The sequence below is a fragment of the Simochromis diagramma genome, unplaced genomic scaffold (genome assembly GCF_900408965.1).
Source record: "Simochromis diagramma unplaced genomic scaffold, fSimDia1.1 OVJJ01000334.1, whole genome shotgun sequence".
NCBI lineage: Eukaryota > Metazoa > Chordata > Actinopteri > Cichliformes > Cichlidae > Simochromis > Simochromis diagramma.
The window spans coordinates 6,593,447-6,618,229 of NW_024386764.1; the positions used below are offsets into that span (position 1 = coordinate 6,593,447).

The window sequence follows — 24,783 nt, forward strand, 5'->3', positions numbered from 1 at the left end:
ACTCATTTAAGGCTTAATGAGACTCAGTGGAGAAGTGAACGTTTTATAAGTTTGTGAAAAACATGAATAATTGACACGAGGCACACTTCAGTCATTGTTTGGTGTAGCAGTTACACCCTTTCACCTAAAACAAATGCATCTTAGGCTGCTTTCATCTGAATTTCATCACTAAAGTAATCTGCTGTGGGTGTGGTGCACAGTGTGCTTGTTGTTCTTCTGTAAGCGATAGGACCACATTCCCATTAAAAAGATTCCCTTTACCAAAACTCTGTGGGACTTTCCACTCTGATTTGTGGTTGCCAGATTACTAAAACCCACAAGTTTGAGTTCTCCACCCTGTTTAATAGTCTGATACTGATCGCACATGTTTCAGCATACTCACACTCAATAAAAAGAAGCAGGTATATTTTTGTTATTAACCAGGTATTAAGCTCTGATCATGGGTTCACTTCACCCTCCATCCCGTTACTCTGCACTCTGATTGGTCGTGACTGCTCCTGGCAGGCCACGCTGCTGTTTTTACACAGCTCACCTTTTACCCAGAAACTGGGAGGAAAGCCCTCACATGTGCGAAAATGAACAGAAAACAAATAATAAGTGTTGGTTACCGCATGTGTAGAGATTAGGGGCATGGGCAAAATCAGCCCTCTGGTGAGTGTTTGCATTTTGTCTGAATATTCAAATTTCATGGGATTCATATGATATCCTACAAAGCTCTGTTTGTGAGCAGCTCAGAAGAAATCAATAAAGTTTTTCAGTTTTTAAAAATGTAATCTTAGTGGTTTCTAATCCAGAAAAAATTACTGAAATGTTGGTAATGGATAACTTTAATAAAACACTAACATTAAAACTGCTAATAAAATTGATTTAATTTATGTAACTTTTATCATTTTAATTTGATTATGTAATGTTTTGTGAGTGATTACTGTGAAACAACAGTTTGTTTCCTGAAACTATGAGTTAATTTGTGAGTTTGACCTCAAATACCTTAATTGTTCTAGTTTTTGTAACTGTTAATATTTCTTTTTGTAATGTTGATCCAGGAGTCATCACCAACCAGAGGATGAATTCACCTGACTTTGTTGAGGCTGTAGTTTTCCTACTTTTCCTGCAAATATTCACAAACTGCACAGTCTGGGATGTTTCTGTCTTCAGATCCAACTGTTTGAAGCATTTCTGTGAAATCTATGGATAGTAATGTTCCCATCAAGATGACTTGTACTGACTCAGGAGAGCTCCAGGCTGTTCTTGTAACACAACTATCATATCAGAGAGCTCCAGTACTTGTTTGAACAGGACTTTTTTCCATTGCAGCATCCAGAGCTGCTAAAGTGTATTTTCACAATAAAAAAAATGAATCTGTTGTGAGGCAAGTTTAAATGACTCATCTTCATAAAGCAAGAGGGTGATGGAGAGTTTCCTAAATTTATTTTTATCCCCAATTTAACCCCTAACAAGAAAACACGTAACGAGGCCGAGAGTGACGGAAACTCTTTTAGTTATGGGAGTTCCCTTTTCTGTTAAATGTGAATTTTCTTGTCAGTGAAATGCTGAAACATTTGAAAGATAATAACTTATAAATAAAGTAGAAATCAGTCATTCTTTTAAACAGGCTCGTTCTTATGTGGCACTTTTCTGCTCTGGTTTATATAACATGCCTCATTCACACACGCTTTATTCTGAGATTCAAGATTCACACGCTATTGAACACACTGCAGAGCAACTTGAGGTTCAGCATTATGCCCAGTGATCTTTTGACTGGAGCAGCCAGGGATTGAACCACCAACCTTCATATTAGCAGATGACCCATTCTGCCTCCTGAGCACCCTCAACACCTTAAGCCAGTGGCTCAGAGAGCCTCGACAGGTGAGGCATTTAATGAATCTGATGTTTTTTTAGGGAAGATTAACAAACTTCAAGAAGCTAAAATGATGTAATTCTTGATATAAAGGTCTCCTGTGATTCCGACTCTTCTCTGATCGAGTTTTAAAGGAAAAATGGTCAATGACAAAATAATCATTACTATGATGTAGAAATAGGAATCTATAGCCACTTAAACTAGAAGACTGCATCAGTTATTTATTTGTAAGCTTGTTTTTCTTGGAAATTCTGTGCATTTATGTGCGCAGAGGCCTTGAGACCAATGTAAATGTGTTTATGACTCCTTCCTGTGTGGCCTCATTCTGACTCTACTTGAGAAAACACATTTTGCTGCCAGCCTTTTCTTGGACTTTGATGCATACTCTGAGCTGATAGACAGGTATACTCCTACCTCCATCCTGTACGTACAACTAACTGCTCAGCAGGGAAATTATTTTACAGGTTATTGTTCTGATAAAGAGCCGCTGCTGCTTGGCCTCCAGCTTTGTTTTTCCTCCCTGGCCGGTAATAGCGTACAAAGGTTTCTACAATGTTACCATGAAATGCGGCAGTGAGAGAAACAGCAGAGAGGAGTGGTACCACTGATGGTACAGAATGTGCAGCAGTTTTTATTGCAGTGTTTGTCAGCATTTTAATCATTTCTCAGTTGGGAACGATTGGAACGTGCTGTGATCTCAGGTTTGTGTTTACAGGTGGTTTCTCTGGCCCCAAGTGGCCACATTTTTTTTTCATCCATCATCCATGAACAGATCGTTCTGGTGTTTTACTCAAAAATTACAAATAATTTCCTGATGAACTTCTGTTTTAGTAAGATCAGTGAAAATCTACCAGGAGAGTCTCCTCTGGTGTTGCACAGAGCAGGCGTGGAGCTAAAGCTCAGACTGATCCGAATGATAACTTCCTGGCTTTGTCGTGTTTAATGCACATTGCACGTTCGCTCCTGAAGACAAACCATCGCACTGATGGAAGTAATGACTCACTGAGAGAAACCTTGCCAACACACAAACAACCAGCAACCGCCCTATGTTTCTGGTGGGATGAACTGGGTGTTGACGCCATCCGTGATAACAGAAAACCTTTGATTTGTGGCAATATTAACAAACAAAAACGTTATGATATATTACCACATGTCCTGTGAACAGCTTAAAAGCTTCAAAAGGACCTTGAGAGAGACATGGAAAGAGAGAGACTTTGCCCACTGAAATCAAAGCTCTTTCTTGGGCATAATGGAACTCCAGATTTTTTTCTCCCACACATCTGTGTTTAAAAAAAATGAAAGGTTAAAAGGTTGACTTTAGCTGATTGCAGTCTCCTCTTCTTTTAGGAGGATGAGGGTGTGTCCATCTTTTTTAGGCATGATCCAAGTCACTGTGAGGGTGACCTTCTGAACCAGAAGTCGTGCTTACCTGGAGGAAAAAGAAGCCATAAAACCTTTCAGTGCTTCCAAATTGCTGCAGCTTCCTCCATCTGTACGATCCATCAGAACATCTCCTCATGCGAACTCCTGCACGTCTGTAACTGTGGCTGTAAGAAGAAAAACAGCAGCAACCTGTAGGAGACGTGCAGAACCATTAGCAGGAAAATGCACTGGTATACTGAAATAATTTTATAAATTTCAGACCATTTCTACAGTTTACAGAGGTTACAGCTGGGTGGGTCATGACCACACACAACAAAGAAATAAGTGAATGAGTGACTAAGTAAGTGACTATGGTGCCAGACAGGCTGGTTTGAGTAATTCAGAAACTGCTGGTCTGCTGGGATTTTCCCACATAACCAGGTTTACAGAAAATGGTCAGAAAAAGAGAAAAATATACAGCTCTGGGTTTCTCTGGGTGAAAACGTTGATGTAAGAGGAGAGTGGCCAAAACTGCTTTGCAGATAGGAAGGCAAGAGTAACTCAAATAACCAATTGATAAAACCCAGTTAAGGAGAAGAGTGTTTCTTAAAAAAAAAGGAGTGAATGAGGAAAGACAAAGGGCCCTGGGTTGGAATTGTGTCTCGCAGCACATCTCTTGCTCAACCAGGCGAGATGTACTGAGCTCAGAAGAGCATCTCTGAATGCACAACATATTAAACATTTAAGCTGACGGGCTACTGCAGAGCACACCAGCTTCATTCCCTGTCAGCTATGAACAATAAACTGAGGCTACAATTTGCACAGGCTCCCCAAAACTGAACAATTCAATTCAATTTTATTTATACTTACCATATATAAATATACCATATTTATATTAATCACAACAACAGTCACCTCAAGGTGCTTTATATTGTAAGGTAGACCCTAATAATAATACATAATACATACAGAGAAAACCCAACCATCATATGACCCCCTATGAGCAAGCACTTTGGTGACAGTGGGAAGGAAAAACTCCCTTTTAACAGGAAGAAACCTCCTGCAGAACCAGGCTCAGAGAGGGGCGGGGCCATCTGCCGTGACCGGTTGGGAAAAATGTAACCTTGTGTAACATGTAAGATTGGAAAAATTTAAAATGTTTGTTGTGATGAGTCTTAATTTCTGCTGTAGGGTCAATATTTGGCATAAACAACATGGATCTATCCTGACTCGTATTAATGGTGCAGACTTGTAGTGTGAAGTAATACTGTAGTAATACTGTACTGTTTTCTTATCACACTTTGAGCCCATTAGTACCAACTGAGCATTATTTAAATGCCACAGCCTGCCCGAGTATTGTTGCTGACTATCTCTATCCTTTTATAACCACAGTGTACCCATCTTCTACCTGCTGGTTCCACCAAGCTAACACTCCTGGTTTCTTTGGGATGGAAAATATCATGTCAATATAGACCCGAATCTCTGAGAGTTTTTCCAGAAGCTTGTTGAATCTGTGCTTTGAAAGAAAAGGCAGTTTTAAAGGCAAAAGGGAGTTCAACACTGACAAGGTGTAACTTCTTTTTTAACTGAATGTATTCAGTTGAAGTCATTGTTTGTTTTTGCCTTGTTTCATTGTAGAGACCAAAAGTTTTATGTTTTGATCCAAGTGGGGGAAAGGGTTATCTGTGTATGAGTGTTTCTTAAGAAGTGGACCAGGTCACAGGTCTTTCTACCAAGATCACAGAAGCAGCAGCTTTGCTACTTCTAAGTATCTGTTCCTCCAGGGTGGGATAGTTTGGCTCCAGAGATATGAACTGTTGAACTGCACTGCTCTTCCCGTCCAGAGCCTGCTGTGTTTTCAGTGTCGTGTTGCTCATTAATGTATTGACACAGTGTCATGTCGACCCTGCTGGGTCACACTGACCTGAAAGCATTGTTGCTTCAGCCTTCCTGTCCCGCAGCTCACACTCCATCTTATATCAGTCAGATCCAAACCAAGGTTCAACAATGTGTCACCTCTGCAGTGCTACAGTTCACAAACTGCTTGCCTCTAACCCAAAATCAAACAAACTATCTTGCCAGCTTTCCCCAGGTTTCAACATCTCATGTGCTTCTCAGAACTAATGATAACAGGTTTCATTATAACCACATTTAAAGGCAGTTTGACATTATAATCTCAAACATTTCTCTCTGTTTCCAGGTTGTTTAAACACTTTTTTTAAATCATATTTTTGTGTGTCAGTCAGTAATAAGTGATACAATACGTGTTCTATAAGAAAACCATGAGCTGAGATTTTGATGATTGTGACTCTCGTGTGTTCTCTCAAAGCTCTTCCTAAAAAGAAAAAAAGAAAAAGTTTTTTTCTTTCATTGTTATAGCTCTGTTCTCTCACCCTCATCCCATAAAGACTGTGTGAGGTGAAGAAATGGTCATGTCATCACTGTGAACTGTCTAAGTTCCCCATAAAACAGGCTTATAAGCAAAAAGGAAACTGCTTCGGGAGAGGGAGAGGGGAACTGTAACTTAGTCAAATGTTCCTTTTTCTCTCATAGTTTGTGGTTTGTTATGGCAGCAAAAACAAACCAGATGCTGGATGGTCTGGCTTCCCAGCAGCAGAGAAGGAGTGGCATTGTTCCCCTATTGTTTATAGATTTGGATGAAGGATGGCAATTTCTTGCTTAGTCGTGGGTCCAGGGTGGGGCCCTAGTAACGATCTGTGCAAGGTAATATGGACCACTGATCTTCTATCTTGGTCTTGGTCTGGCCTGACACCAAGGACCAGTTTGTCTTGGAAGACACTATCTGGGGCAAATTTCTCCTGGATAAGGTGAGATGTTTCGGGCAGGCCTGACTGGGAGCCAACCCAGGGCATTATATCTTTTGGCTGATATGGGAACGCCTCAGCATCCACCCCCAGAAGAGCTGGAGGAGGTAGCAGATGAGGGTCTGGGTATCATTGCTTAGACTGCTGCTCAGTGACCTAAAACAATGGATGGATGAATGCTAAACCCAGTAATAAAAATTTATATTACACTTTTTGAGAAAGCAAAGAACAGCTCTGTGTGATATGAAAAAGATAATAAATGGTTGAGAATGAGTGTATTATTTGAATTTTAATATGTTGATTGTTTGAGCTGATGCACAAATAAGAAACAGGTTGAGTAGACTCCAACAAAAATGCAGGCCCAAACTTTGAGCCTCAAGGCCATAAAAACAGATTTCACAATTAATTGCCGTGTAAGCTTAACAATGGTTACAATTCACCATTAACAAGGTTATTAAAAAACCCGTGAATCCTCAGAGACACATTTGAGAGCTGAAAGTACAGAGTAATGTAACGTTCATTTGAGGTCATTTCTGTGGGAAGAAAATCCCTGTGGACAGACCAGTCATCCATAAAAGTTCTTGGATTAAACCCTCCCATAACCACTGACAGCAGTAGTTTCATCTTTGGGGCCATCAGTTTGATTACCAGCATGAAAGAGCTCTTAGGTTTGGACCCAAACTTAGTCCTAATTGCACGCTTATGTTTGACTCATGCATGAATACTCCTATAACCCCCGTTGTGACTCTGTTCTGCATGCTGTCCTGCTGTTAAATTTCATGCAAACAGCAAAAACAAAATGCTCTTTATGTTGAACTTGCTTCATAGCTCAGACCAGAGGACCACTGCAGTAATGAACATGGAGCAAGGCGATGAATTAGAAATGACTGAAGATACACAAGAGCTAAATGCAGCTGTGCACACCCCAAAATACTGGATGAACTCAACAAGCATGTCAGGAGAATGATGCAACATGATAATCCTTAAGTTTTTAGTTTTTTTTATAGAGTCTTTGCTTTGACGGTGATCAAAATGGTGAGAAATAACCAAAACTTACAGCAGAAAAAGAATTTTGGGAATCAATTTGAGATATTTTAACATTTTGTTATGGTGCAGGGCTCTTCTCCCTAGTTAGTCTTTGTTACACTTCATTCAGTCTGGTATCTTTGTGTGTGGCTGATGTCTTTTTATTGTATTAAAGCCAATATTTTCATTCTTTATTTCACTGAAATGACCCTTTACAGTTTCTTTGTTTGGTTTCAAATATTTTGGCTCAGTAAGGTTTCTTTTAAATTTTAATTCAGTATAAAACATTTGGAAGCTTCTTTGTCACAGCCACTTTAGGAATCTTTTTTTTTCAGGCGTCCTGTTTGTTGTATGTAGAGAATCCCTGTGAGTACCTTCATACTGGAAAGACTACAGCGCCCTCAGCTGTTGGATGGCAGGTGATGCAGTTTACAGTGCTTTATGAAGGTACTTTCGAATAATAAGTCAATCATCCCCTTTTTGAGGCCAGGAAGAGACACACAATCCTTGGACGGTTTTGTCAATTTAATATCTTGAAATTTCGAATTAGGCATGTCAAAATCTCAACTTATTAACTCAAAATTCTGAGTAAATACCTCAAAGTAGGACCCAAAATACCCAGTAGGAGTTCAGTTAGACTTGACCAATAACAGCGTCCCCTGCCCTGTGGTTGGTGACGCTGTTATTTGTCATTAATCCTTCACTACAACTGTCAAAGCACCAAATGTGGGAAAATCTCTTGGAATCATGGTTTTTCATCCCTTAGGCAGACAGTCTAGAATAAATCGGCCACAAAGGCGTCTCAAGAAACTTTATTTTTAACCTCTCAGCTCCCAGTTTGGACTCAAGAGACAGACACCCTCTCTTCTTTAAAGATTAGGCTTTAAACTTTCCTTTTTGACAAAGCCCATAGTTAGGGTTGGATCAGGTGACCCTGAATCTTCCCATAGTTACCCTGCAATAAGCCCAGGCTGCAAGGAGCTTCCCATGATGTGCTTCTTCTTCACTGGCCTCCTTAATCATTAGTTATTATTCATCTCTGGTTCTCTTCCACAGCGTATCTTTTGTCTGTCTTCCTCCCGTAGCCCCTAACCAGTCACAGTAGATGGCCAACCCTCCTTGACCCTGCATCTGTTGGAGGTTTCTTCCTGTTAATTTACCAACCAAACCCTTTGAGTTAAGGAAAAACTTTGATCTCAAAACCAGAAATTTTAACTTGTGTTGGGCTTTTTTTTTTATTTATTTATTTTTTTTTTACAATGGCCAAATGACCTTACATGCAAGAAACAAAAGAAATATTTAAAAAATGATTTATGATTACATGCCAGATTTGGCGCCATTTGACCAAACTGACAAACAAGCCCCGCCTATGTGTCGTCGGTCCCTGGGGGCTCCACACAGGGTTCCTGATTGGAGCATTCAGCTGTTTGTCAGTGTTCCTTCAAGATGGAATTAGCGGCAAACTCTCCAAAACCTACGTCAAAATATAATCTGTCGTCGCAGCTAAACAGGAAATGACGGAAAAGAAGGCCTCTGCATTCAAAATAAAAGCCAGTTAAAGCAACATTTCATTAGACGTTAAACCAACATACTTATCATAAAATATAAAAACATAAAAAGCAATTAAAGTCAAAATAAAAAGCTACAAATTCTTATAAATAATATATAAAAGTTAAATATACACTTTAAGTCTGCTTTTGAATGTAAGCATAGTTGTAATTGCTCTGAGGTCAGCAGGTGGCTTGTTTTAAAAGTACCTGAAGAGCACTAATTTTCTGAGATCTGCTTTGGGAACAGTTAAAAGATTTGCAGCCGATAACCTGCTACAACATAAACAAATCACCGCTTCAATTGTTTTCAAGCTTCAGCTGACATTAACCCCCCCCCCCCCCCCCCTTGATATTCACTCACACCAATAGATACACAGCATGCTCACAGAAGATGATTTTCATAGGTTAAAAAAAAAAAAAAAACCCTGTAAGACAAGAAATATGTATAAACACCAATGATGCTTTTCCAAATCCTCATCACCCTGTGCATCCGACAAACACACAAGTAGAGTGGTAGAAAGCAACGCATCAGTCATGATATAAGCAGTCGTGAGTTTGAATTATGTTTGTGTATGCTCTGCCGTGTTGAAAGAAAACCTGTTTGTTGGACTTATTTACTGATCAGACAATGATCTTTACTAAAAATCATGCAAATGTTAAACCTACTGTATTATTACTGTATCACTACTGAGAAATAAAATAATAAAATGCATGTTTTAGAAAATCAATTTTACGATACAAAAGCATGAATGAATAAATAAATTAATTAAAAGTTCAATGCTCTAAATGTATTTATAATATCAGACAAAACATTAGATAACTGAAGCTGACAGGTCTGTCATCAGCGTATACACAAGAGCTGTGATAGAACGTGATTTAAGAAAACGAGATTAGAGATGTAAATGTATACAAGAGATAAAACAAACCCCTTCAGTGCAACGTGGTCGTTTTATTTTGAAATTCTAAATCGGAAACACATTTTAAACTTTTTCGGTAACTTGACCCAAAGGCTGAAGTCAGGGGGTAGGACTTTTTTTCCCCTCCCTCCTTCTCCTCCCAAACTTTTCTTACCTCTCCTGAAGTTATGACAAGCCTCAGTGTGACTGGACGGAGGGCAGCCACAAGGTAAGACAGCAGTGCCCGAGGGGGTCCATGGCTGTATTGATTAGCTGATTATTACTAATCGAGCCTCTGGCCAAAGTAGTTGTGTTTTATTAAACAGAGGCTGCTGCAAACTGTTCCAGTGGATTATTGATAATGTCTGAGTTTGTGTTTGCCTCTGGAACCTTATATATAATATATACATTTTTAAATTATTTTAAATGCTCCCTTTTTTAAATTTAGAGTCTACTCAGACTTTATTTAGGTTTTACTGAACTGTCTGAGTGGATGTGGTTTGTACTGGCTCCCTCGCCTCTAATTTGGCAAACTGAAAATAGTTTTTGTTTCCCAAACAGGGCTTTTCTCCCACCACTGCATTTGCTATGAGAACCATTCACTTTAAAGCTGTGTTTTATTGCCTGCGGCTGTCTCACATTAGAAATGACAGGATTTAGGTCAGTGTTCTTCCAACAGCTGATATCTTTTGTGGTTTTCTTGTTGTGTTGTTGTTGTTATTGCTGTTGCTTTGACTTGTCAAACCTCAGACGAGCCACTTCAGTGCGCATCTCCTTTTACACCTCTTCCTGCAGGACACACTGCAGCTTCTTCACATGTGAAGCAAACTAAATGTAGCTTCAGTAAAGAAGGGAACATCTTTCTGTGCCAGACATTGTTGTGGGAGGGGTGAGGCTGCTTTATAGGACGGAAATCCCCCTCCATCCCAAGTCAGCACCCCCAATATCTGTCCCCCTGGCTGCTTTCCTGTCTTATAATAAAGTGCTGTGATTCCAGTGTCTGGTTTGCCCTGTAGCTTTGCTGGCTTCATCAGCCTCTCACTATGAATCACTTGGGATGATGGACGGCCTGCAGCCACAGCTCCGGATGTTTAGCTTGAAAACAGCACTGCTTTAAAAAAAAATCCTAAGTGGCAGCGCTGTTGGGGGCGTGTTACATTAAATACCAGTGAGGTGATGAGATATTACCCTCAGAGGCTCTTTTTTTTCTTTTTTATTCACACATCCATGAATTTGAAGGTTTATAAGACAATAAAAACTTTTGCTGCATTTCTTTTCGATACAAAGACACAAGTTTTTACAACTCGACTTTGATCCTTCATCCAAACAGAAGAAGTGCACTTTATGTTATGAAGTTATTCAGTGGCTAAAGAATTGTGTTGCTGTCTCACCTGTATTAATGAAACAGGAAGTGCGTATTTAAGCTTTTGGTTAAAGTGATTAACGCCACTACTATTAAAAAACAAGTCTGCATACCCACAGCTTCATTTACCCTAACACTGGCAGTCAGTGTGGCAATGCTGCATATTATGTTGTAGGTCCTGTATGTAACGTTGGATTTTTGATACTTTTGAGATGTTTTGAGTTTATATGGTTGCCATCTTGACAAAGTCTCTGTTGTAAAAGAGATCTTAGCTCAGTGGTTCTGCTATATTAATAAAGTGCTGACTGTGGTATTAATGCTCTGTCTTTAAAATCTGATCAGTTGTTTTTCAACTGAATCTATAATTAGATGTGCATAAGTACTATAAAGCAAGATTGGAAGTTTTCGAGCTATGTGAGCTTGAAGTCCGAGTTTTCTGTTTCATCAAAGTGTCCGTCCTTACCTGGCTGAATCACCATGCAACTTATGCTGAACACATAACGTAGTTCTACTCTAAGTCTCTTTTGCACTGCTGGATGTGCAGCTACTAGAAGACAGAACACACACCGAGAATAGCTGTTCGGTCAGTAAAATTAATTTCACTTTGATTTGCCGACAAACTAAAGTGATCTCCAGGTCTCCTTTATTAGGCTGTGGGACGGTAACCTTGATGTTTAAATGGATCCAGTTTAAAGTTTCAGAGCTCTAATGTGCGGCCATTGTGTTGTGACCTTTGTTTGTATATTAAATAAGAAACCTCTGCAGATCCATCTGTGGCTCAAACCCAAGAGACATGTTTTGATTTTCTGGCCTGTTGTTTTGCAGTGAAGAGTGCTTTGTGCTGCCATCTCTCTCACTCACTCACACACACACACACACACACACACACACACACACCTCATGAATGTCACGGACGTTCTTTCGGTCAGGATGTTGTCGTTATGTTGCACGTCATGGGATAAAACAATTTGTTGCCTGTCTGGGAATGATGAGCTCAGCAGAACAGGAATCATGAGATAAGTAGGTGAAGCAGTGCAGCGGCTGGTGCTCGGTGGCTCGTCGTTACCTCGCTATTGTCAGCAATTCTGGATAATGTAACCTTTTTGGATTTCTTGTCCACCCGTCAGCTCTTCCTTAATTAACTGATGTGGGAGTAGGAAGAAAAAAAAGTGAGCTCATTTATTGGTTCGGGAGTGAAATATAGCAGCCGTATGGATTAACAGACTAAATATCAGGGCTCCAGAAAACTGAAATCAAAGAGGCAGTTGCAGTAAATACATCCTTAAGTCTCTGGATGAAGGGTAAGAGTGAGAAATTGATGGGGGCGATGAGGAGAAGCTCTTCAGAATTTGTGTTAAGCTCTTAATAACTTTGTGGCGCTCTCTCAGGGGAAGCTGCCTTTCTGCAACAGGACCCTGGGGTTTGACTTACTGCTGCCACCTCAAAAATAGCTTGGCAGTAAGTCTACTTGGAGGAGTCAAGAGGTCACTGTAACACTCTTGATACTCGGTGACAGTATTATATACATATATATATTTTAATAAACACTGCCTTCCTAATTAATGCATTCCTGCCTGATTTACACCTCGGAGCTGATGGAGAACAGTTTATTAAATTAGAACTAAATTGCATTTGAGTGTGTGCTCATGAGTCCTGCTTGATAAAGTACATGTGGTCGTATTTTTAGCTTTATTACAAGTGGGTTTAATTTTAGCAGGCCAGTGCACTGCGGTGACATGATGCAGGCAGGGAAAAGAAAGCTGGACGCAGCAGTGTCAGGAGAAGTAAAAAATAAAACTGACATATTCTGACCGGGCCACGTACTGAGATACAGCCGCCGCAGCGAGACCGGGCTATAAATCAATACTTCATTCGCTGTTGTTTTCCTTCGCATTTTGTGCCACATTCAGGTCAGATTTTGGTAATGGTAATTATGAGATCTAGACTTCTAAAGTAATAATTATGACTGGGAAACACAGACTTTTCTGACATCTTTGTTTATATATACCCAACTTGGTGCTGAGATAGTTTCATCAGTGTGGTATTTTTAAGCTCCAGAAACTGTAATCGCACAACTCAACGAAATACGTTTTCTTCTATTCTATTTCTGGGGTCAGTCTAGACTGACCCCATCACCCTTATGTGAAGAATTAAATTTTTGTATTGGTCTGCCCAGATCACGGCGCTCTAAACAAACTAGGTTAGTAAACAAGAGACCGCTGTGTGCCTCGCTGAACTTGGTATTGAATTTCTGATTTTTATTAGGGGTGCAACGATACACAAAATTCACGGTTCGGTTCGATACTTTGGTGTCACGGTTCGATATTTTTTCGATACAAAAAAAAGTTCATGCCTTTTTAATTTGTCATTTATTAAAATTATAAATATATATTTTAACTCAAAAGTACAGTTTTTAAATTTAATGTTGCTGAAACAAACAAACAAACAAACAAACAAAAAAAAATATATATATATATATATCTCAGGGCTCGTAAAATTTCAAAATCCCTGGTAGCCCTTCGGGCAGGGACTCTTCAGTTTTTGGTAGCCCAAAATAAATTTAAGTAGCCCGAATAAAAAAGAGAGCAATTTTTTTGATTGATGTTTTGTTTCCTTTACAATATTATACATTAAAGTATAATATTGTAAAGGAAACAAAACATTAATCAAAAAATTGTTGAAAAACAACATTGTATAAAAATTACAATCATCAACTCAAATACTTGGTTCTAATTGAACAGAAATTTCTATGAACTTGTAAGAACTGTGTAGGACATGAATCAGTCTGTGTCAGATCCTGAATTTGAAATTTCCACTGAAGTCACGGGTAAGAGACAAGTGGAACCAAGATCGAGGCCATTTGCTTTTTGAAGTTTGCAAAGACTGCTAAATTTTGCCAGTGGTAGTTCACTCTTTGCTACATAGTACGCTGTTTTAAACTGATTTTCAGGTTTATTTTTAGTATGTTATTTGCAATTGGTGTTTGTTCTGGGAAAGCTATTGCAGACTGAGCAATAATGCATTTCTTGCATTTCTCATGGGTTCTAATGGGGGCCTTTCTTAAAATGACTGGTCCCAGTAACAAAGGCGCTTGTCGACTCAGAAATCGAGGGAAAACCAACAACACACCCGGCAGAACATTATGTTATTTACACGGGTGCACATAAGTGGTCCGCATGTGCGCATTCGCTGTCAAAATAAAAGACGCGCACCAGATAAGAAGTTGCAACGCGCGTTTGCGTCCATATAAAAGGCAGTGTTTTTGTCCGCTAGAGTGGGATTTTCACGGCACATTCCGCACCACATCTCTGTGCGTTCATCATTTGTTTGAAGCCAGCTCACCTCCTGCAACCACTTTTCCGAGAATACGCGCTTCTTTTGTGGTTCGGACTCCTTCTGACATTTCTTTGGAGGTGGAGGAACACCAAAGTAATTGCTTAAAGGAGCTTGCTTCTTCGACAGCTTTAAGAGTTCTAAACAAATGTCTGTCCTCCAGAAAATCTTATGTACGCAAACACGCGTTGCAACTTCTTATCTTGTGCGTGTTTTTAATTTTTTTTATTTTTTATTTTGACAGCGGACCTGCGGACCACTTATGTGCAGCCCTGGTTATTTAGCTCGTCATATTGCAGCCACAGAAATTCTTTTGTCCATGAAACCATAAAGCTGCACTTTCTTTTTGCCTTATAGTCTGATTTGTCATAACTTCTCCGTTTTGTGGTAAGCTTTTCTTTGGCTGTCACTTCTTCACCCTGACCTGTCAGCAGAACTAAAATATATATCGTGCTGCTTTTACACACGCACTCACATAACGCTCAGCGATTCTCTGCGCGATCAACCTCTCACATGTTTAAGCTTGCTGTGAGAGATTTCACTTGTCAGGTTTGCATAGTAAGCTAACGATTGATAAGACGATGTCAGAGGAATTGGTGCACAAATTATCGTCACTCACCAAACAGTGCTGTCGCTCTCTATACACAGTTCGCGCGATTGCAAAGTGAAAGCAAAAAACAAGCGCAAATTCAATATGTCACATATTGACAGTGGTTCACCGATGCCAATGACGTAATTACCCAGCTACATTTCCGAAAGAATGCAAAAGCATTGACATATATTTTTCCTTCCTACAATAGCCCGACGGGCAAGGCAGAGATAGATTTTGGTAGCCCGACTGAAAAAATCGCTAGCCCCAGGACGTCGGGCTAGCGATTTTGCGAGCCCTGTATCTGATTGAGGAATCACTCATCTTTGGAAAAGAGAGTTTATTACAGAGAAATGGCTCTTTCCAAAATAAAAGCTATACTATACGCTTCTTCTGGGCTATATTCTCAGCAGCATATTAAACATATCAGGTCCCCATAAGGAGAATCATGTGTTAACGGCTGTCTAAATGACTCGGGTCAAGTTTGTAGCATGCATGCTTGTTGTTTTTGTCTGCTTCCACTTGTCTTTGCACTAGGATGCTGTCGGCGTAAATGTGCAGTCATATTCGTTGTGTTCCCACTAGTAAATCTCGTTGAAATGACCTTAACGCCACAACACGGCAAATCTCCGTTAACGAGCTACCCCTGATCGCCCTGTGCGTGGGGCTAGACGGCCAACACGTTAACGAGCTAACTGCGCTAACACACTAGTTCCCACCCATGTAATTGAGCATTGCGTGGCACATCCAACATACTGTTTTACTTTAGTCCATGACGCTTTTACCTTCAGGGTCATACGTCACATGAAAACCAAAATAATTCCAAACGCCAGATCTGAATGAGGGTGGGGGAGGTTCAATTTGCCATGTTGCAAGGAGAGCTTAACTTCTGTCTCGCTAGCTTGCCCTGCGCTCTTCCTTCTGACGATGCTGTCTGTGTGGAGCGCTCAGTGGATCTGCGCTCGACAGTGCAGCCTAGGCGGAGTAGTCGAACGCAGATTCACTGAGCGCTCAACACAGACAGCATCGTCAAAAGGAAAGTTGATAAAATAAATTACAAATTTTGTATTGTTCCATACATATGCGTACCGAACCGAAAGCACTGTATCGAACGGTTCAATATCGATACGAGTATCGTTGCACCCCTAATTTTTATGTAGGCCTATTTAAGTAGTTTAAGTAGTATTGATTGAGTTAAAGGGAAATTCAGTCATCATCAGAGTCTCTCTGCAGGTTTTTGGGAGTATTGCTGCTTAACGTTTTTGATAGAAAAGACCCAGAACAATGCCCATAAAGAGCAAAAACAAAAACAAAAAAGATTGGCTGCTTGTGAGGGACTGGGAGTGCTCCAGCAGTAGAGCTACAGTGTGTCCGGAAAGTATTCAAAGCGCTTCACTTGTTCCATTTTTAGTCCTGTTACAGCCTTATTCCAAAATGGATTAAATTTATTTTCCCATTAAAATTCTACACACAACACCCCTTGCTGTCTCAAGTCTTCCTGAGTATGATGCTACAAGCTAGGCACGCCTGCTTTTGGGCAGTTTCTCCCTTTCTTCTGTGCAGAATCTCTGAAGCACCATCAGGTTAGATGGAGAGCGTTGGTGCACAGCCATTCCCAGATCTCTCCATAGATGTTCAGTATGGTTTAAGTCTGGGCTCCTCACAGAGTGGTCCCAGAGCCATTTTCCCAGTTCCTGCTGGTAAAAAACCATCCCCATAGCATGATGCTGCCACCACCGTGCCTTCAACATGTTTTATAGGCCAGGTGATGAGCAGTGTCTGTTTACCTCTAGGCGTGATGCTTGGCGTTCAGGCCAAAGAGTTCAATCTTTGTTTCATCAGACCATAGAACTGCTAATGTAGTACTAAGGGGCCCAAAGTGTGCCAAAAAAAATATATTCCTTACACTGTTACACCAGCACCACCTGCCTGAGGCACTGAACAATACAAGGAGGGATTGAGCATCAATTTTAATTTGTTTACACCAAATTCTGATCCTGACTGTCACAGCAATTCTCAGCAGACCAGGCAACATTTTTCCAATGTCCTGTTGTCCAATTTTGGAGAATTGAAGTCTCTGTTTCCTGACCGTACTGGCAGGAGTGGCACCCAGTGTTGTCTTCTGCTGCTGTAGCTCATCTGGTTGTAACAAGTAGTTATTTGAGTTACCGTTGCCTCTTACCTCTGGCATCAACAAAACTTTTTCACCTGATCTCTTTTTCAGACTGTTCTCAATAAACCATAGAGATGTTGTGTGTGAAAATCCCAGAAAAGCAGAAGTTTTAGAAAAATACTTCGACCAGCTTACCTGGCACTAGCAACCATGCCATGTTCAAAGTCACTTAAATCACTTTTCCTCGACATTCTGATCCTCAGTTTAAACTTCAGCCGGTCATCTTAAACATGTCTATATGCCTAGATGCATTGATCATGTGATTGACTGGTTAGCATTAACAAGCAGTTTAACATCTAATGAAGTGTTCAGTGAGTGCATATCAAAGATGTACTTGGAAATATTTGGTAGTCTTACCCTTACTCCCATTTTCTCCCTGGTAGGTGGTACGTTATTAGAGGAAAAATGGAAGTGAGTGAAGAGTTTCTGTTTTTATTTGTTTCCATCAAGTGCAGTTGTAAGAAACATTTCAAGGGTTTCTGAAAGTTTAAAAGCTGAAGCATTTTTTCCTCTGGAGCAATTAGCTTTAAGTGCGAGACCTGCATGGAATTTCCATAACAATTAGCATGCATCCAGGCTTTTAAAATGGAAATGAACACTTTATGCTAAAGGAAACGGTAGGTCTTTAAAGCACATTGGATTTCTGCATTCAGATCTAGATTTTAAAAGGTAAAAACGCATATCGTAATAGTAATGGTGTTATTGAGGAAGTCTGAAGTGTCTTTCTGTGACTCTCAGATATTTACAGGAATCAAGAGCAGCTCTGTTTCTCATAATTGTATTTGCCTCAATAGTCTCGGGATCATGAGTCATTTACTTAAAACAATTTCGGGAGCTCATGTCCAGTTTTTGAGCTAATTGTACTGAGATTGAGTTTGCATTATATTGTTATCTCGAGATGTCAGACAGTTTTAAAATCATGGCTTTGCAGAAATTTAACTTGATCAGCTTAACTTAATCATGTTGAAACTTGTCGACAGTCCATGTCTGCATATTTTCATTATCTTAATTCCTTGTTAAATGAAATCAAACATTTGTGATCTTTCCTTTTGATACTGTATAATGCTGCCCAGCTATTAGGTACGCACAGGCTCATGAATGATATGATGTAACCACTAAAACTCAATTATCTTGAAAAAATGATGAAGTTCTGATCACAAGGGAAGGCGGTTTGATAATTCAGGACATCTTGTAATAATCATTTGTACGTGATGAAGACAAGATAATTGAGCTGGGTATGGATCAGAAGAAAATCTCAAGATAACAGATTGTGTCTGTAGTGAGGGTAAATGCCCGGAGTATCAGACAACGTAATGTATGTCCTCTCTTATTTAGAAAAATGGATATAAAGATAAAATGAATGTTGCTTTCTGACCTTCCAGCTTATATGTGGCTCTGATAGGCCTCTGATCCTCGGGCCTGTCGGTTTCCATAAAAGAAATCTTAAAAAAAGGTCAAGTATGAGTATGTATGTATGTATGTATGAATCTATGTACTATAAAAAACCTCAGCTAATATGTATATATAGATATAGTCCTTATAATCCATCCACTTGTTCACAATTAAGGTAATGTTTGCCTGCAAAGATCTGATTCTGCCATCTGAACAAATGTGAAAGTCATGTCATAGAAATGCCAGTGAGGTCTCTCACTGTGGTCCAATCAGACGCTCCTCCCTCTGCTATCTCTGCAGTCTGAGAAACACTCAGTGAAAAACAGGCTAAAAATACCAACATCAGCTCAAGTACTAGCAGGGCAGCACTGGGAAAGTCATCAGACTCTGTCCACTAACACCAGGGTGGGAAAACTCCAAATTTACTGAAGACTGGCTGCAAATTTGTAAAGTCTTTACTCAGCCACGCACTGGCCATCATTCAGGTTTTTTTTTCACTTAACTGGTTGGTAGAGTGAGAATGGATTTAATGCTTGTGGACTGAACATCTAAAATATCAGATCTCTCAAAGAACCAAACCACAACTGCTTTTGGAAATTTAGACACAACTTTCAATTTTTGGACCGAACAATAAACGCCCTGTTCGACAGGAAAAAATATGTTGGTACTTTCTCTGACGCCATCTCCCCAATTCTGCCTGACAAGCGTCTCTAAGTGTGAAGTGGGAGCGAGGTCACCTCTGTTCAGTGGTCTAGTGGAACGAATGTTGTGTTTGGTATTAAGGTGACTGTGAAAATGTACCCCTGCCCTGTGAAGCCACTAAATCATATAAAAAGATTTAACAAGGCTCCAACACTCAATGTTCCCTTCCTCATGCTGTTACAAGAGATATAACTGGACTTTATGGTCTATTTAATCCCTTAATACATTTCATTCCTGAGACAAACTCACTCTTGCTGCCAAGTATTGTATGTCCCATCGTTAAAATAAAAAAGATTTATAAAATGACGTCTAATAATACCAGTGCCACTTTGTTCTTTAAAATAATTTACAGGTTATAACTGATCGATGTATTCAACTATTTACAGATTAGTCTTCTTTATTTTGATCTTTTTAATGCTTGTTCGCTTCCTGGAATCTGATCTGGCCATATCCAGCAGCAAGATTTATCCCAAAACCCTAAAAATTACACTAGTGTGGGCACCCTAAGCTATCATCCACCTCTACAGTCTGACCATCCATAACTTCACCTTCCTGACAAACCCAACATCCCTGCACTAAGGTGGATAAAACCATCTTTTACTCTTCTGATCTGGCTTTTGTCCCAGGTATTGTAGCATTTTTCTCCCCCAGAAAATCTCTTTGTGGAGTTTACATGTTCTCCCTGTGCTTGCATGGGTTCTCTGCAGGTACTCTGGCTTCCTCCCAAGGTTAAACACAGTGTCATGCTTGGGGTTAGGTTAATTACTGATTCTAAACTGGCCACAGGTATGATTGAGAGCATGAGTGGTTGGTTTGTTAACTGTGTGATAGAACTGATGACCTGTCTAGGGCATGTACCCCACTGGATAAGCTCCAGTGCCCCCTCCCCCTGTGAACCTGAAGTTGAGAAGCAGAAGAATATTGTTAGATGGAGAAAATCTGTTTTCTGGTGAAGTGTGGAAATCTGAAACCCTTTCTTGCTAGTGCATTGTGGAAACTACTCTTTAGCATTTTTATTTATTTATTTATTTTTTAACAATGACGAGGCAAACGGCAAATATGGAGTAAACAAGGAGGGCAATATAAGCAAACCATATCTTGCTGGACTCAGCAGGATTGTGGTAATATGGCACTCACTGAGTCATCCCCAGACTGCACTTTGTAGAAATTCTTTCATATAGATGACAAAACAAAATGTTGTTTTCTTGAACAAAACTGTGACAAGAAAAGAAGACACGTGGTGGAAACATTCTGCCAACTTTAAACTTGCTGGAAACACTTAAAGACTTAATCCTAAGTTTTAAGTTGCTTGGTGACAAATGGGTCTCCAGATGTGAATGCAACTCGCATCTGGATGGGAAAAACTGGCCAAAGATGCAGATCAACAATCCCAGCTGTGCACAGAAACAGCCAAGCAATCAAGAACAAGAGCATTTTCCAATATTTTCAACATATCGTATTTTAGCTTCACTGTCTGCAAATATCTCACAAAGCTATGTTTGAAAATGTAGCTTAATTGGACAGTTTCTGAAGCATACGCTGGAAATAAACACACAATCCTCACATTCAGTCACACACGTTTATTGAGATTTCTCACGTGATGTCACTCACACATTGCTTAGGAGTTGTCCATCATATTGGATGTGATACAACCAGTTGTTGCACGGGAAATGCGTATTCTCCGAGCGGTTGGAAGGGGTTCCTGGAGGCTGCTGGCCCCTGCTGGAAGAAGGTACCGCGCCTAAAACCTCACCTGATTTAAATGGTTATGTCTAGATTTTCATGGTTGCTGGAAGTTTTTCATGTGTGTCTGCAAATGCTCGCTAGCTATTAGCTGAGCAGTGGCAAAACTTGAAAGAGTGATATGGAGAAGGTTCGCCTTCAAAGTAAAGTTCTTCCTTTTGGCTGTAGCACTAAGACATAACTTTTACTTTGGAGGCAAATCTCCATTTTAGGTTTGTGTTGCACTTTTCACAGTTTCACTATAGCTCAGGGAACAGCTGGTCACTGTTTGTAGACAAGTCTGTCACTTTCATTCAACCTATGATCGTAGCAATAAGCTAACGATCAAAGCAATCACAAGGAGGATTGAGCCAAAGGATTGGGATGCACATTTTTCTCTAATGACAGGTGATTGCCATCTGGGCACTCACTGGTCTGTGTGACTGGATCTTCAGCAGTCATTTTCTTAGTGACTGCCATCAACCTCCACCAGCCTATTGCCTTCACAGCCAATGGTTGCCAGATGGTTGTGAACCATTTTCTAGCCCTGTGTGTCTGGGGTCTTATTCACTTCAACCTACACTGTCAGCATCATTGTTACACATCCAAGTTAAAATCATGTGGTTAATGGTCATGTGTCTGGATTGAAAACCTCAATCCATGCAACCTGGCTACACAACCAACGAGTGATGTGATGCTGGTGACATTTCCGTCTTTAGCCTGTGGTAAAAACATTGTGGGGATTGGGATCGATTGATGATTTCTAGTAAATTTTGCAGCATTTTTATCAGAATCTTCATCACTTATGAATATGCCTTTTTGGTGGCTCTTTAAAAAAAATTGCATTGTTACTAAACCACAATAATTCAAAGGGCGGACACATGACATGACACATGACATGAATTTTTCACTTGAAGACGTCTTCAAGTGAAAAATTCATAGATCATTGAAATCTGTTTATGTTCTATCTTTGTCAGTCTAGAGGTTTTAATACTTTTGGATGCAAAAATGTTTGGTGGTTTTCTCATGTTGTCATAAGTGGTTTATAGCCAATGTATAGAGTTTTAATAATCAGGTCTTGTACCAAAAGGATGGCATAAATTCAGTAAGTAAAAAACAGACTTTCCTTGCCTAAAATCACCTGGCAGATTGCCTCAGGGTCAGCCGCAGGCCATCAATATGTTCGGTGCAGTCATGATCCCTGCACGATGTCCAATTGCATCTTAGTGTGAGTACAGCCATAAAGAAGGAGCTAACTGAGTCACTGCATTACGGAAAACTGAATTAGAGCCCACAAACATGTATTTTCCAGAGGAGCAGCCCAAAGCAGATGAAGGTGTGTGTAGAGAGACATCTCATAGGCGGTGCATCCTCTGCCTTGTCATTATACCGACCAGCTCCATCAACGACATGCAGAACTATCATAATTTCATCCAGTGAAGGAAATGATAACAGTATGGAGTGTGTTATAGTAGATTCTGGCAATGAAGCAACAAACACTTGACATCTGGTCTTGTTCTGTAGTTACGACAATCAAACATCTGGAGGCTCCAGTAGCTACTGTTGTGAAGGAGACAAATGGGTCACAGTCTCCTCTTAAACTCAAATCTGTGGACCAGATATCTGGGTCAACTGCAAAAAGGCTTTTAGAGATGTCAAGAGCTGCTTTACTTTCACTGTTCACTTAGCTAGAATAGCAAAGAGCTGAATGGATTACAAAAAAGGGAAATGAGAGAGCGACAGACCTGCAGTTTACATGGAAATAATATGGCTGATTATTGACCCAGATACAAGATTCTACAAGGATTCGGTCTGTTATGGTGGGAAGAGTTTGTGTCACCACAGAGGGAGAACAAGGCGTGTTCGGTCTGAAAGGCAACGTGACGTCAGAGCTGGAAACTGGCTGATTGAGGGAAACTTGACTTATGAACGCTGCTTTGTTTTAAAGAGGGACTGACTGGATGCTGCTGCTGCTGCTGGGATACAAAATGGGTGCGGTGCAGGAAGTGTATCTAGTTGTGCCAATACCATCATTGTTTCAGAAATAAACATGCAACATTTATTAATAAGAGATGGGGTCTTAAATCTTTGGAAGAGGAAATCAGCAGGATGACCAACATAAAACAACGATAGCAATCTGTGGTAGGTCCGTCCAAACGGCCCAGACTCTCTCACAGATTGGTTTAGTTGTAGCCGACATGACGGAAGGAGAGCCTTTGGTCAACAGGATGCATCTAAAAGAAGTGAAAGTCTTAACAGGGTTTCTGTAGGTGCCCTACTGGAGCTGACCCTTCCATCACTCTTGCAGGTCTCATGAAGTGCTGGGACCACTGTGAAGTTGTTTGGCAGCCAGAATCACCCCCTAAGCTAATAAAGTAATCTATTTGCTTTTTCACTTCAATTATATTGGAATTTCAAAGAAATCCAAAATCAAGAAACCCTTGTGCAACTTTTGCCAAGAGAGAAAAATCAGTACTCGTGCCCTTTATTACTGAAGAAAAAGTCCCTATTAATATGCACTCTGCCTTTACAAACATTTCGGAAAGAATGGGTCATCCCAAAGGGCTGCAGGCACGATGACCGAGTAGTCATTCCTCTTACTTATCTGAACTCTGCTTAAAATCCACCATTTGCGGCATATACATAGTTGGTGTATTGTACCAACAGAAATGTACATCACTTGGACCTGAGCACGCCCTAGTGGACTTGCGGATGCGAAAAGTATCATAATTTTTTTTTCAGGATGCTGCAGTAAGCCAGTTGGTGAAATTTCTTCCATCCTACATATTCAGTGATCGACAGTAAGTAGTACTACTGCAAAGTGGATGTGTTCAGGAATTCTCAGCAACTACATAAAGTTACAGAGTGGGGTGTGTAACAGTTTCCAACACTCTGCAGACTCGGGAACTGCAGCGCTCCAAACCACCTCTGCTATTAACATCAGCACAGAAACTGGAAGCAGCTCCTGCAGGTGGCCCAGTATTTTGGTGAATATAAGTTATACGGACACAGATTCCCCGTGTTCAATCTCAGCTTCTGAGGTAACTGGGTTTGGCCGAAGGAGATGAGAAGTTGAGGGCGTGTAATAAGAACCTGTACAAAGTCATGATCAAGTCATCTTGTATAAACTTCATGAAGTAATAGTCCTGACGAGTTTGAGAGTCGGTAAACAGTCGGTATTTTGACCTGCATTTGGAGTGACAACGTCCAACAAACCATAATGTTAACGCTTTCAAGGAAACCTAAGGAAGCAGGACACGGTGAGGTATTTAAGAGATCACAGATGGATGAGATCTGACAAAAGTGGAGTCAGTGGGAAGAAGAAGTCATTATTTGATGCCACCATCTGTGGACAGTGTCCGCCCTCTCTCCTTTATTCAGCAGGATCTCTTCAGCTTCAGATCCACCGTTGGAGCGGCTTCGGCTCTCCATGTTCAAAACTCAAGTGCCGCAGTTCCCCCACGACTTTGCTAAATTCACTTTGTGGCTTTTTGAACCTGGAAATGGGGGAGGAAAAAAAAAAAAAAAGGCAAGGAGCACGAAAGGGAGTGGAGGGTGAGGGGGTGGGATGGTTTGAAGAAAACAACCAGGCCTCAGAAAACTTTTGGAAAACAGCGTCACAACCAAAGAGGCATAATGCTTCATTGTGGAGGCTGAATGTGCATGATTGTGTGTGTTTGCTGGAGAATCTGGAAGGAAGAGGGAGGGGGAGGCGGGACACATGTGATGTTTGAATTCAACCTGATTGTGAATTTTCAAAAAAATAAAACTTTTTTTTTTTCTGTACACAACAAGATGCGATTGAGGTGAATTTTGTTATTTATGACACAGGAAATGGCATCTGGCGGCAAAAACCCTGCACAGAGGTGACTGTGTGTCACCGTGAGTGAGAGCGCGCACAAACACTTAAATGCTCGAGTTCTTGCCAAATGTGATAACATGTTACCTAACCTCAGTGTGATGCATCATGTGATGGCGGATTCAGTGCTGGT

The 24,783-nt window shown here is 40.4% G+C and overlaps 1 protein-coding gene across 2 annotated transcripts in view; it reads left to right on the forward strand.

Moving 5' to 3' along the window:
* The first annotated feature begins 9,649 nt into the window (after positions 1 to 9,649).
* The window catches only part of kank3 (KN motif and ankyrin repeat domains 3), a 37,968-nt gene continuing 22,834 nt past the window's right edge, over positions 9,650 to 24,783 (forward strand). For both annotated transcript variants that reach the window (XM_040033718.1, XM_040033721.1), the window contains exon 1: positions 9,650 to 9,746. The gene's annotated coding sequence lies outside the window, so the exon portion shown is untranslated. The remainder of the gene's footprint in view (positions 9,747 to 24,783) is intronic.